Below are 12,263 nucleotides of genomic sequence, written 5' to 3' on the forward strand. Positions count from 1 at the left end.
AATATAAAGTTTCCTTCTTTGAGAACTGGTGGAGTAAGGCTCACTGCTCTCATGCTAATGCCTAGATGCACTCATTTTCCATGCCTGTGTTTTCTTCTGGGCTGGTTTAGTGAATAATATGCCAACGAAGGGCAAGAAGTAACAAACTGTGCTGAATTATTCCTTTTGCGACCTTATTATTTCCAATAGTTCATCTCCTTTCAAGGACTACATGCGTTTTTTTCAGTTTCACAAATAAGATCTTATTTTATCTAGATCCTTTCCCTTTGTGCGGGATCACACAGGAGGCCCTGTGAACTTTCTGATAGTTATTCTCAGAATTGCAAATTTTTAGTGAATTCTTTTGCCACATCGCAAGATTCTTTCACCAGCTATTTTTTCCCTCTTTATAGCATTACTGGGCACAGATTCAGAACTGATACATGAGTAAAATGAGCAAACATTATTATCTTTCCTGTAATAAATCGAGCAGAATGGGTCCCTAAGCATCATTCTGTGTACCGTCCTTGGCAGTGGGAGCCTTACCAAGATGTGCCAGCTTAACTTTCATTTTTCTGGGAGGGCTGTCAGAGTGGCCAGCAGAGTTCACTTCAGACTTTCTCTTCATCCCTTGCTTTGCTGCTGCTATGCGATCACATGTAAGCTTCTCTTTTTTCAAAAGCACTTTCATCTCTTACATACCTTTTCAATCTCCCTCTGCTTCCCCAAATTATTCTTGTTTAGGTTCGGCCTTCTAGTACACTGAAGTCTAAAACATTGAAGATATCTGCTGGAGTCTTTTCTGCGCTGGCAGTGGTAGGAAAGACCTGTGGACGTTTAATGACATGAACCATTACAACTGTAGGTGTCTTTGAAAGCTATGATGGAAATCTAGCTGAACTCTGCTCCCTTATCCTTTGACATCCATCTTTTCCAAAAAGTATTTGCCATTTCCATATTCCAGTGGATCAATAAAGCATATGACCTTGCTACCAGAAAAAAATCCTGACGAGATTGAGTCTACCACCTTCTAACACATCCACATGCTGTTTGGTTTCTTTGGGTGAGCAGGAGGAGCCCAAACATTAGCTTGAATGATCTTATAATCTTCAAGAGAAGAACCTCTGTTCCAAGCTGGGGGAGTCTTTTTAAAAGGCCCCTTTGTATTTTCTTGGACATTTTACAAATGTTGCACCTGTACATGAGACCTTCATCCAGATATGAAATATGCACTTCAAAGTGTGCTCCCCTACACCACTGAAACAAGAGCCTGTGCATTTGATAAATCAAATGGGAGTCTGACCTGATTATACAGACACCACATAGCTACAATGCAATTAGTTTTTCAGCCATGAACCTTTGATAGCCTTTTCTTCAAAAGGAGCATTTATCTCCTGTACTAGTCAAAATCTTTTTAGTTGTCTATCTGCTTTTTTTTTTTTTTTTTTTTTTACTAAATTCCATCTAGTCTATACAGAGTTGGGGACTACCAACCATTATTTAATGTGCATTAGCAGGATAAGTAAAAGATTATTTTGATTTTGGTATCCCTTTTCCATTTAACAGCAAAGTTTTTCCTTTATGTAGAACATTATTCATGAAGAAGCAAGTTTTCTAAGCACTGCTATTGCAGATCTGGGAACTGTCCAATGCTCTATCCTCTCTCGCAAAATTTTTAATTCCATCCTAGCTGAAGCAAATCCAAATATTTATTTAAAAAGACAAAATCCAACCACAACCAGACAACATCCCACAAACCTGACATCTTCTGTCCATCTGAATGCCCCTGACTGAAACTGGAAAAGTCTCAGGCAGATATTTTTCGGATTATGCTCAACTCTGTAGCCATAACCACAGTAGCTTCTCAAGCCCAATCACTTTGACATCTCCACCAGTTTTCCATTTCATAATGGCACAAGAGAAGGCAGAAGGCAAATCTGTCCTTGATGCACTCTTATAAGCACAGTGGGTCAACAAGACAGGAAGAAAGAGAAAACTGTTTGCAGTTCAGTAGGGATCATCAGCCCTTCGGAAAGTGCTGTACAGTGGCAAACAAGTGATGGTCTCATGCAAATCATTACAGGCTCAAACAGGAACCTCTTGTTGATGATGTGCTCTGGTGCTCACGAAGTATTATTCTAACAAAGCATGACTTAGTTTTCCTCATTTGCTGGCTTGCACTGCCAGGCCGTGGGGCTTTGCCCTCATATTTGAGGGAAGGAGAAGCCCTGATGTTGGCTTCAGTGGTTGCCTTTCATGCTGAGATGTTTTCAGCCTAATCTCTTTTATTGGCAGCAACCAAAGTCAGATGCTTAAACCTCAGATGGAGACTGAGTAATTGCAAAAAGGGGTTGTACCCGACTGCCTTGTGTACTCATACATGCTTGAGCGGTGCAAAGCCACAGACCCCAAATGTCTTTCTCCTCTACTGATCTCCCTCAGCTGCATAGATGGTGGTGGATCCTTTCATACACTTGTGTTGGCTGGTTCCACTTGGACTCAAGATGTATATTCTGTGTTTTCCCAAGGCAGGTATGAAGGCTGGCTGCTCCCAGGTGTTGCCACTGCAGCTAAGCTTCCACTTTACATTCCCCAGATTCCAGCCTGGTGTGTCTAGGCAGATATCTCTTGGCTGTTTAATTGAAAAACAGTAACACTAAAATACACTGAGGTCAAATAGAAATTTAAACAACCACTTTAGGCTCAGAGTAAGAGAGTACCACGTGAGAGAGGTTCTGTGGGCAGCAAAGCTAAAGGAGTCTTTGATGCAGGAGTGGAACCACCTCTACAGCAACATGTAGGCTGAGTAGGGATGTGATGCAAAAATAAGAGAAATGGATAGCTGAAAAGTTCCCAGTTATTTCAATGCCAGGGAAATTCCAAAGCAGAACTAGCTGTAGCACATCCAAACTGCACATTTTCTGAAACTGTAGCATTTTTAGTAGTGTTTTCAAGATCTGTTCAAAGTACTTTGCCATTGTTTTTCCCCCACTCTTTTACCAGTGAGCAAAGATGACAAAGCAGAGTTAGAAATCTGATTATTAAAGTTTTACTAATCACACATTCTCAGTGACTGTAAAGAGAAAGACAAACTGATGTGCAGAAAAGTGGCTATGAGAGTTCTTCCAGTTGCATGTGCGTGTGAGGCAGTGAGGATGCACAATGTGGCAGATGAAACCATGTTACTGTATAAGGAGTGATTTGGATATAGTAGCAGTTGTATCTGAATGATCGTGACATGCAAGTAGAGAAAACAACGATGTTTCCAGACTCTGCAGAAAAGCAAAATCCCTCCTTCATCTAGGCACAGCTGAACTTTGCAGACAAGTGCTTAATGCTGTACCAGGTCTCTAACCGGAACAGTCAGAAGTTACAGAGTTCACTATCTGCTGGCTGAGTGACACCCAAAAATTCTTTCTAGACTTAACAGACAAGCAAAGAGACAAGTTTGAACCTGAAATTCAGGGTAATCATGCCACTGAGAAGCATAAACAAACGTGGCACTGGCTGGAAAATTATTCTTGAGACGCCACTTTTGACTGATCCAGATGAGAAGTTTCCAAAGTTAGGGTCGCAGCCCTGAGGAGTGCTGATGGAAGGGAGGTCACGAGCCTGGAAAAGAGGTTGCAAGCCAACAAGCTTGGGAACTGCTGATGTAGACAGATGAATGGTCACGTCGAGGGGGTCCCCTGGGAATACCCTCTTCTGCCTCTGAAACAGCAACTTGAGCGAGTTTTAAAGCTGAGAAGACTAGCCTGTTTATAGCATGCTACTGTATTTTTAAAAGCAAATCTCTGGAAATGAGCCTGAGATGATTAGGGAGATGGGAGCAATGAAAACTCTGGAGGGAAGGATGTGGGACAAGGAGAGGCAGGTGTGTGGGAAACATTGTCTGCCAAGTAAAAATAAGATTCAGCAGTGTCAATGCGAGGAGATGGAGGCTTTTTAAGGCTGTAGTGAAGTTTGAGTCTAATTTAGAAGGGTCAAATCTCTCTCCCAAGAAGTCTGAGGGATGTGCTCGTGCTCCTCCTGTGAGAAGCCCCTAATGCTGAGCTGGATACCTTGGTGTGGAACCTAGTCTAAGTTTTGGTGGAATTAATGTGTGCTCAGAGCGAGGTCTGTACAGCTAATGTACACACAGAAATAAGGTAATTGTCTTTGAGTCTCCAAATGGTCTCCCTTATTGTCCTTATGCTTTAAAAGCTGCCAAAGCTAGGCCCTTAATTTACATGTGTTAAAAGTAGATGACTGTTATTTAAAGCTTTGGTGGTTTACTTTGTAATACCCATACTATGAAAAAAAAAAAAAAGTGGAAAATATAAGCAGACCAGAAAATAAGTGTAGCTTATGCTACTGATTTTATATCTTGTCATTATTAGGAAAAACACATTAAGTTTTAGGAATGTTTGGTAAAAGTCTCTAAATGTTGAATATCGGTGATTTTTCATGTCAGCAGTAATAAGCAGTTGTTAGTGGTATAAATGTTCAGCCCAGACCAGGGATTCACAGTGCCTCGGTTGCTGATAGGAGCCCTATTTCTTGGAAAGCCTCGCAGAACCACCTTGTGAGCCTTGGATTGCTGTCACATGTCCTGTGCCAGGGTCTCTGCAGTACAAGTCTTGTAACCAAGTCTTTAAGGTTTGTGGAAACCTGCTGAACTCTCCTCTGGAAATCACAGAAAATAAACAGAGTGCTGGTAAGTCAGGTGGGCTTTTATAATACGAAACTAGTGTCAGTACAAGAAGAGCATCAGCACTATCAAATTGATATCTTGAGCAATCCCAGGGCATGGAGGAGACGAGCAATCGAATTTTGGGCGATTAGGAGGAAGTATAGCAAGAGCACAGATTCAAGTTGGGGGTGGGAAATGGGCCTGGAGGTTAATAAGCCAACACAGACCATCATTGAAAAACAAACGTTAGGTCCCTGTGGTGCAATACCTAGCTGTGGCTACGTGCTAGGTACAACACAGAGGTAAAATCAATACCGTTCTGTGGTACTTATTAAATAGAGTTACGCTGAGAAGTGTTCACATACAGGGAGGTTTTTGCAGCCAGCTGCAGCCAGTGGGTTTCCTGGGTGCTGTCTTCCAGGCTCCAAGATGGAGGGACTGGTCCTGCTCTAGTGCTGAGCAAGGTGCTGGGAGCCAGCGCTGGCCACATGGCAGGGCAGAACAGAGTTGCCTGATTGCCCCAATTACTGTTACAGTGCCTAAAGTATTGACCTCGAGCCAGAGATGCTAGAGAGAGAGGAAGCCAGGAGATGGTGTTGTGAGTGAGATGCTGAGAGCAAGGAAAAGTGGGGTTTTGTGAGCCTTAAACCCACTGGCAGGCCAGATCTTGGGAATTCTGAGCAAGGAAACTCTCTGCTGCTGCTTGTTTCTAGCAAGATAAAGACTTTCTGAACCTTTTTTTTTATGACTAAATGAATTTATGCCAAGCCTGTACCAAATAGCAGCTAACTGGTCAAACAAGTGATGCCTAATCTTCAGGCTTCTGTGTCAAGGGCCCTGGGAGCTTTGCTCTTGAAGGCAGCTAATTTTGCAGGATGATCCAGACTGAATTTGTAGGTGAGACTCAGTTAATGCTTTTATGTGTGTATCTCTTAAGTGCAAGCCATAGAAATTGTTCACAGATGCGCTTCAGACATGACCAGATTGGTGCAGAACCAGCCCGTATATCCAGTTCTGGTGATCCAGCGTGGACCAGTCTCCACAAGTTTCTCTTCAGGGTTTAAACCAAGCCTTTGGTTTCTTTGAGAAATTCAAGGTTTTCTTTTCATAATAAAATTCATAATTACCTTTAGTTTTGGAGCTGCCCTTAAGGCTATTTGGAACCCATTTAAACATACTGAACTCTGAATCAGAGGTTTCTGTATTTCATGTCAAATGCACAGAGATTAAGTATGAGGTTTCTGCTCCAGTTATGCGGAAGTTTGTTTTAACTTCCAAAGCATACTATGTTTTCTTTTAAGAAACTGATAACTTCTGTTTAATGCTGAGGTCAGAATATATAATTTCAGGCAGGCTGGCTTTTCACACAAAACATGTGACTTTATTTTCCCAAACACCTTTTTCTGGTCTGCAAAATAACCCGTACAGATATCATCACAATGCTTGAAATTGTCACAGTTTTTGCGTATGACTAGTGACCATGCAAGGTAAAGGGTCTAGGGGCATGTTACGGGATATTCATGGCCAGCTTGTGTCATGACTCAAGTGATTGGCGACTTTAGTACAATAATAATCTAGCCCTATAGCTGACCCAGTCCAACTCTTCAGGTACACTTAATCTCCAATGTACTTCTGTTAGTAGATTTGTTTGGGTTTTTTTCCTTGATACTATCTGTAAACATCTAAAGGGATGTGGCATCCTCTTTGCAGGGACGTTTTTCTAGAGGACTGGCAGGAATTTTTGGTTCTCACATACAGTCTAGCTATTCCCATTCTTAATTCTTTGTGTTACTGCTTATTATAGAGCTCATCTCTGTGATGGCACCCTTAAACTGTTATCAGGTTCACATGGCAGTTGGCAGCGCATAAAGTAAGGGCTTATTCCTGTCCTCTTAATATCAAAGGGAACTTTTCCTGCACACAAAAAAGCCCCTGTTTTCAGCCTATCAAAAATCTGTAAGTCTTCAAAATAATCCTTTACCCAAAGTGTAATGCTCCCAGTTGAAAGCCAGGCATGATAAAAATGCCAGATAAAAAACATGGGGAAAAAAAATAAGGGGCTCTTCTTGCTACAGGCTATTACAGAGCAGAGCTGTAGAAATAGGTTAATTCAGTTAATGAAACACTTTTGGATTCTAAGTTTTCTGTTTGTAAACAGCAGACTTGTTTTGTATTTCAGTTTTAACAGGGCTTCTTTTAAGGAGCTGTGACCTTTAATCTCATTATGTACGGATTTGTGTACGTGAATGTGACATACGAATTTGTTACCAAGATACTATTTGAAGCAAACATCCTAGGGCCTTCCAAGTTGGCAAGTTGATGCCGATTCCTGAGTCATCTCGGCCCAAAATATTATTTTATATTTTTACAACATTTTGGGTTGTGAAGGGAACATCAGCTATCTTCTCTGACCAGTGCTATCGCGTGCTTTCCATTAGTTTCCTAATGTATATGCTAGAGACATGCAGACATGCACATGAGTCTGGATATGAATGGTACTAAAATTAAATGGGATTCATATTGGTTTATTGGAAAGGTGGAGCAGCTCAGCTAACTACAGCAACTGATCTATAGCAGGATAAGGCCTTGACAAGTTCTTTCAAGCTTGATGTGGTTTACTTCATCTCCTGTGTTGCTTTCCTCATCTTCCTTCTCCTTTCCGCTTCCCTGTATATTGCCATCTTTTCTTGGTTTATACAAAAACATACTGCTGCATATAGAATTTTTTTTCCTGCTGCACTTGGTTCAGTGGTGGAACTGGGCAGACTTGTGGCAGATCCAGGTGTGGGCAGTATTCTCAGCATAGAGACCGTTTGTGAAATGGTCTGGGTGGTGTCTCACTGGTGGCACGGTTTGTGTTGCATTCTTATTACCTGGTTTCTAGTTTTGTGTAATAATGACTACTAATTAACAACCTGTTGGCTAGTTCTGAGAGTTATCCTGGATCGTGTCCTTTAATAATAGGGGATTGATAAATGGCAGGGGAATCACTTCCAGTCTTGCACTCCTTCAAAGAATCCTTTAACAACGCACAGTGTTTCTTGGTGCTGCATAATATCTATTTCTGAATTCCAGCTGCAGCTGGGGCCTTCTTGTTTTACCCTGCTGGAGTTGCTGAGACTGTTTCATTTGACAGGGAAGTACGTTCCAAGAAGAAATACTAAAATTATGTTGAACAAAAGTATATTTAAAATATTTCTACCCAATCTGAAACATGATTTCGCAGGCTCTTGCAGAGTGTCTGTAGTGTAGCCAGCTGCAATATTAATGGCACTTTACTGAAAAAGTACCAGAGACCTCTAACTCTCATGTAATAAATGAATTGTAGATAACACTCACAGCACAAGTAATTAGCAGGATTTATACTGCGTCCTCTGTAAAGAATGAGTCAGTTCTCCCACACTCAGAGCATGTGGAAATTCTCAGGGAAAATGCAGCTGAGTACACTTAATTATTATCATTTCGTTTAGGTACTTTTTGCTGTAGATGACAATGTCATCATAAATAATGAATTTCATGAAATTTCATACCTTTGTGCTAACACATCCAAGCTTTGTAAAGGAAAGTTACGGCTGAGTATTGCAGTTTTAGAAGATTAGCATAAATTAAGAAAACTATTTTCACGAACATAAATTTTTTGGTAGAGCAAAAGTACCTCACTTGCAGTATCCAGCAATCAGAAAGTGAAATTCTTACACATGTTTACAAGCAGGGGAAGCTCAGGATGTCACATGATTTCCAGTAACACCCCATACGTAGATATTTAGATGATGAAAGCAATGAAAAAAACCTTGCAGTTACAAGTCTCCTGAAGGTGAAATATTATCTCTGTGTAGCCATGCTCCCATATGTATGGCATGAGGCTCCTTCCCCCTTTGTTCCAAGAATTTATATCACTAGATATTTCAGAGAAGTCAGTCCAAAACTGAATGTGTGGTAGCTGATACGGGGGGGTGACTTTTTTTGGGGGAGCTCACAGCGACTGTATCCAGTAGAAAGAAAAGCATAGTTCCTTGTGTACCTGACTGTTAGTAGCTAATTAAATAAGCAAATCTCAGGTAAATAGGAGTGTAACAGAGGGAACAACTTTATGACAATCTGAAAAGTAGAATCTAGGAAAGGAAGGGTCTACTCTTTGCTAATAACTTAAATGTGTATTTTTTACCAACTCTTCACCTCCTGTCATTCCCAAATGACTACAAGCCTTGCTTCTACCATCTCCCATAGAGGACAGTATAGCTAAAAAGAGATATCCTGAAATAACAGGGTATATTTATGTTGTTGGACAAATAATGTGAAAATATGCTGCTGCTGCTATTAATCTTGCCTGCGCAGGCTGAAGTCCTTGTTCAACGCCAATGAAACAGGTTAATTCCTTGGGTCTGAGATGTTCTTGGTGCCTCATCTGACTCTTCCTAGGTATCTCTGAGTCAGATCCTGTGTCCTGAGGTGTGTGTTCTCTCTTTCTCTCTGGATACCTATGAATGCAGTGTGGAGAAGGCGTTTCTGCAGCTAGGTGAGGTTTATCTCTTTGCTGACTCCCTGGACTATGGTTAAAGGGGAGTTTGGAAACTGAACAGAATCATTATATCAGACATGGTCCAAAAGTGCTGTGTGTTTTCCCTTTAGAGAAGGGAGCTGACTTAAGTCACAATAAAAGCAATTGTGGGATTTTTGGAAGGGAGTAGATGGCATAGGGAGAAAGCAATGTGTTGCAAGTGGTTAGATCCAGCCCATGGGTACCATATGTTTTGAAATCCTTGTGGTCTGGATAGTGACCAGCCAGTTTTAGCCTGAGGCTCCCAGCTCTACCCCACTGAGCAAGGAGTTCCTGCTGCTATAGAGCCCCAAAAGTGCCTTAGCACCCTGGAGACCCTCTGTCACTTATCAATGTAAATATAAGTAGAGCACCTTTGCAACAGGCAGTTTGCAAAGAGAACTGGAGGTCACTGCTGCCCATACGCTGCTTTTCTGCAGGCTGCTGCTTTGATAAGTTTCTGCATCATCAAACTTCACCAAAATCTACATTTGAAGTGTGGATTTCCTCCAGACAAACCTTGGGCTGGTGAAATCTGCAGAAGAGGGAGCCTGGGCAGTGTAGAAATGTCAGCATTGACTGCTGGATGCAGAATGAGATCTGAAATACAGGGGTCTGGAAGGCAGAAACTTTGTGTTATGCAGCCTTTCTGGTCTTATAATTAAGATATTGGTACAACTGAGCTCCTTCTTTCATAATGCACTCCTGTGGTGACTACCAAAACTACTCCTACAGAAGTCTGCAGCCAGTTATCCAGATAATGAAGAAGGGCAGGGAAAGGGAGGGGGGACATTACCCACAGCTAATACGAAACATGTGCCAGTGGGAGTGACTATTCAGTGTGTTCATCTTTTAAAATACGGTAAGTGCATCTCCTTAGAGCACAGGGATAACCTAAGGCACCGAGAAACTGTCAGCAGGTGTGAGTCTGTGTCCTGGCTGTGATGCAGCAAAGCTGTGGGGGAAGACAGAGTGGGTCCATCCGTGGCTCAGGTAATCCATCCGTGGATAATTGAACACTGTGTCCACGATGTGATTAGACTGTTTTCTTTGTTAAAGTATCCATTGTCAGTCTGACATAATCAAAAGTCCTGCCACTTATGTTGATGTTGTTCTTTATTCTAATTAGTACCTGGACTTGGAGGGGATCTTAAAATCAGCTGGGCTACATAATGTAATATATAATGTAGTTTTTTACATAAAATACAGGGATAATATTGATGAGGAAGAGGGGAGACTACAAAACTCTGTAGAGTGTGTGGCAATGCAGCTCATAATCATCTTTTGCAGATTACTTGACTTCAGTGGTAGAGGCTTATCTTCCTGTAAGTAGAAACATTCCTCTGCTGTGAAATAATCTCACTTTTTATCTTCCATCTCCTTTATTCTTTCTGGAGAAAACAGCAAAAGATAAAATATCCTCTGGTGACCCCTACATCTCAAGAGTCCTTAATGCTGTGTGCCTTTCATGACAGGTAACTTTCTAACAAGCCCTGCTGGAGGAGTTTCACCATTCTCATTAAAATGGTTTGTTGGCTTTAGGACTTTATTCTGCAAGATGAAATCCCTCACCACAGAGAAGATGCAGTACCTTCAGGATCAGTCCCTGCCTGATCCAGCACTGTTGATGCCAGTGGAAGTTTTACCCTTGATTTCAAACCTAATCGGGCTTGAGGCTTGTGGTCCTTTCTTGCCTTCATCCCTTTGGGCAGTTAAGGTGCTTACAGAAGGTGTGCAGAGGCCGTGAGACGGGGCAGGCAGGGAGCTTCATGCCACATATGGTGGGAGCTTTGCCCCAAAGTGCTGACAGTCTAAGTTTAGATTTGGCACAATGAGTGAAAGTAATAAAAGTTGGGAATAGGCACGGCAGAGGTCACGGCAGCGAGATCAGGGGTTGCTCTGGTTTGTTAGGTGTATATCCTGATGACTGCGCTGATTAAATAGTGAGTCACCAGCTGGAGGCTGGAAGGAAGAAGCAGGGCACTGGAAGGATGTGGCTGTGGGGAGACCTGGTGAGCAGAGATTAGGAGGACAGTTCATGCCCAGAGGACTAGAATAGCGTCCACTAGTTTCATTGTTTTAGGCATTTAAAACACACTGGGTTAATCACTAACAAAGATGCCCAAGGGAACAATGTTGTATCAGTTATCTTCCTGAGCATTTGACTGTTTTGGTTCTATTTATTCTAGACAAAAGAGCTTATTTGTGATGTTTCATCCTTAGTCTGAATGTCTCTAATTTGGACATCCATTTAATTTGGAAGGTTTCCACGGGATGCCAGTGAGACTGTCTGATTAAAGTCATGACTTAAACCCAAATGTCTTTCTCGGTCCATGTTGCTGACCACAGCTTTGGTTATGAATTGTGAAAGAATGTTAAAATCCAGTGTATTTTTCTCCTTGTAGGCTCTGTTTATTTTTATTTTTAACATTTTGATTGGACAATGAAAAATGTCAGTGATGCCAGTTGCAAGTCTTTAGGTACAAGTCTGCCTTTCAGCCATTGCGTGGGAGTGATTATTTGCTTTTAAAAACTGACAGCTGTGGATTTTTAGTTTCTTTTTCTTCATAACCCCTGGAAGAATATGGCCTTACATAAAAGTCTGCTGTATGAAAGGTAAAACCACGGCCAAGTTGGGACGATGGCATCTTTTTCCTGTCTCACTAACTTTTTCAGAGAACAGCAGCAACAAACTGAGCAGAGGTTGGAAGAAGTGGCATTGTTGCTTCTGTTTCCCTTTAATTCCTTTCATCAGTCCAGTGACTACATGTGTCCTGATGACACATTTCTGAGTCACATGTCCCAGAAAGATGGGCTATATGGAGATACACAGCATGGAAAGTATTCTAGCTAGAGACTAGTTATGTTGATAGGTTCCACACATGGTGTAAATTTGTATATTCCTCACATGGATTTTATTAATAGCACAAGACTGAGACAGAGAGAGCCAGTTACATTGCTTTTTATGTAAATAAAACAACGTAAATATATTCTTTCTTGCTCCTTATCATATTAAGCTTGCAGATAGCCTGTTACCCTATAAGGCAGCTTAAGCTAGCACACCACCATCGAGAA

General features: G+C 41.6%; 1 protein-coding gene across 8 annotated transcripts in view; it reads left to right on the plus strand.

Moving 5' to 3' along the window:
- Nucleotides 1-4,423: 4,423 nt before the first annotated feature.
- Nucleotides 4,424-12,263, plus strand: part of SLC6A6 (solute carrier family 6 member 6) — a 121,300-nt gene continuing 113,460 nt past the window's right edge. For 7 of the 8 annotated variants that reach the window (XM_055708182.1, XM_055708183.1, XM_055708188.1 and 4 more), the window contains exon 1: nucleotides 4,424-4,675. The gene's annotated coding sequence lies outside the window, so the exon portion shown is untranslated. Of the gene's footprint in view, nucleotides 4,676-10,644; nucleotides 10,664-12,263 lie in introns of those variants that run through there. The other variant, XM_055708192.1, reaches the window with a different exon arrangement.

The sequence above is a fragment of the Falco cherrug genome, chromosome 4, assembly GCF_023634085.1.
Source record: "Falco cherrug isolate bFalChe1 chromosome 4, bFalChe1.pri, whole genome shotgun sequence".
Taxonomy (NCBI): domain Eukaryota; kingdom Metazoa; phylum Chordata; class Aves; order Falconiformes; family Falconidae; genus Falco; species Falco cherrug.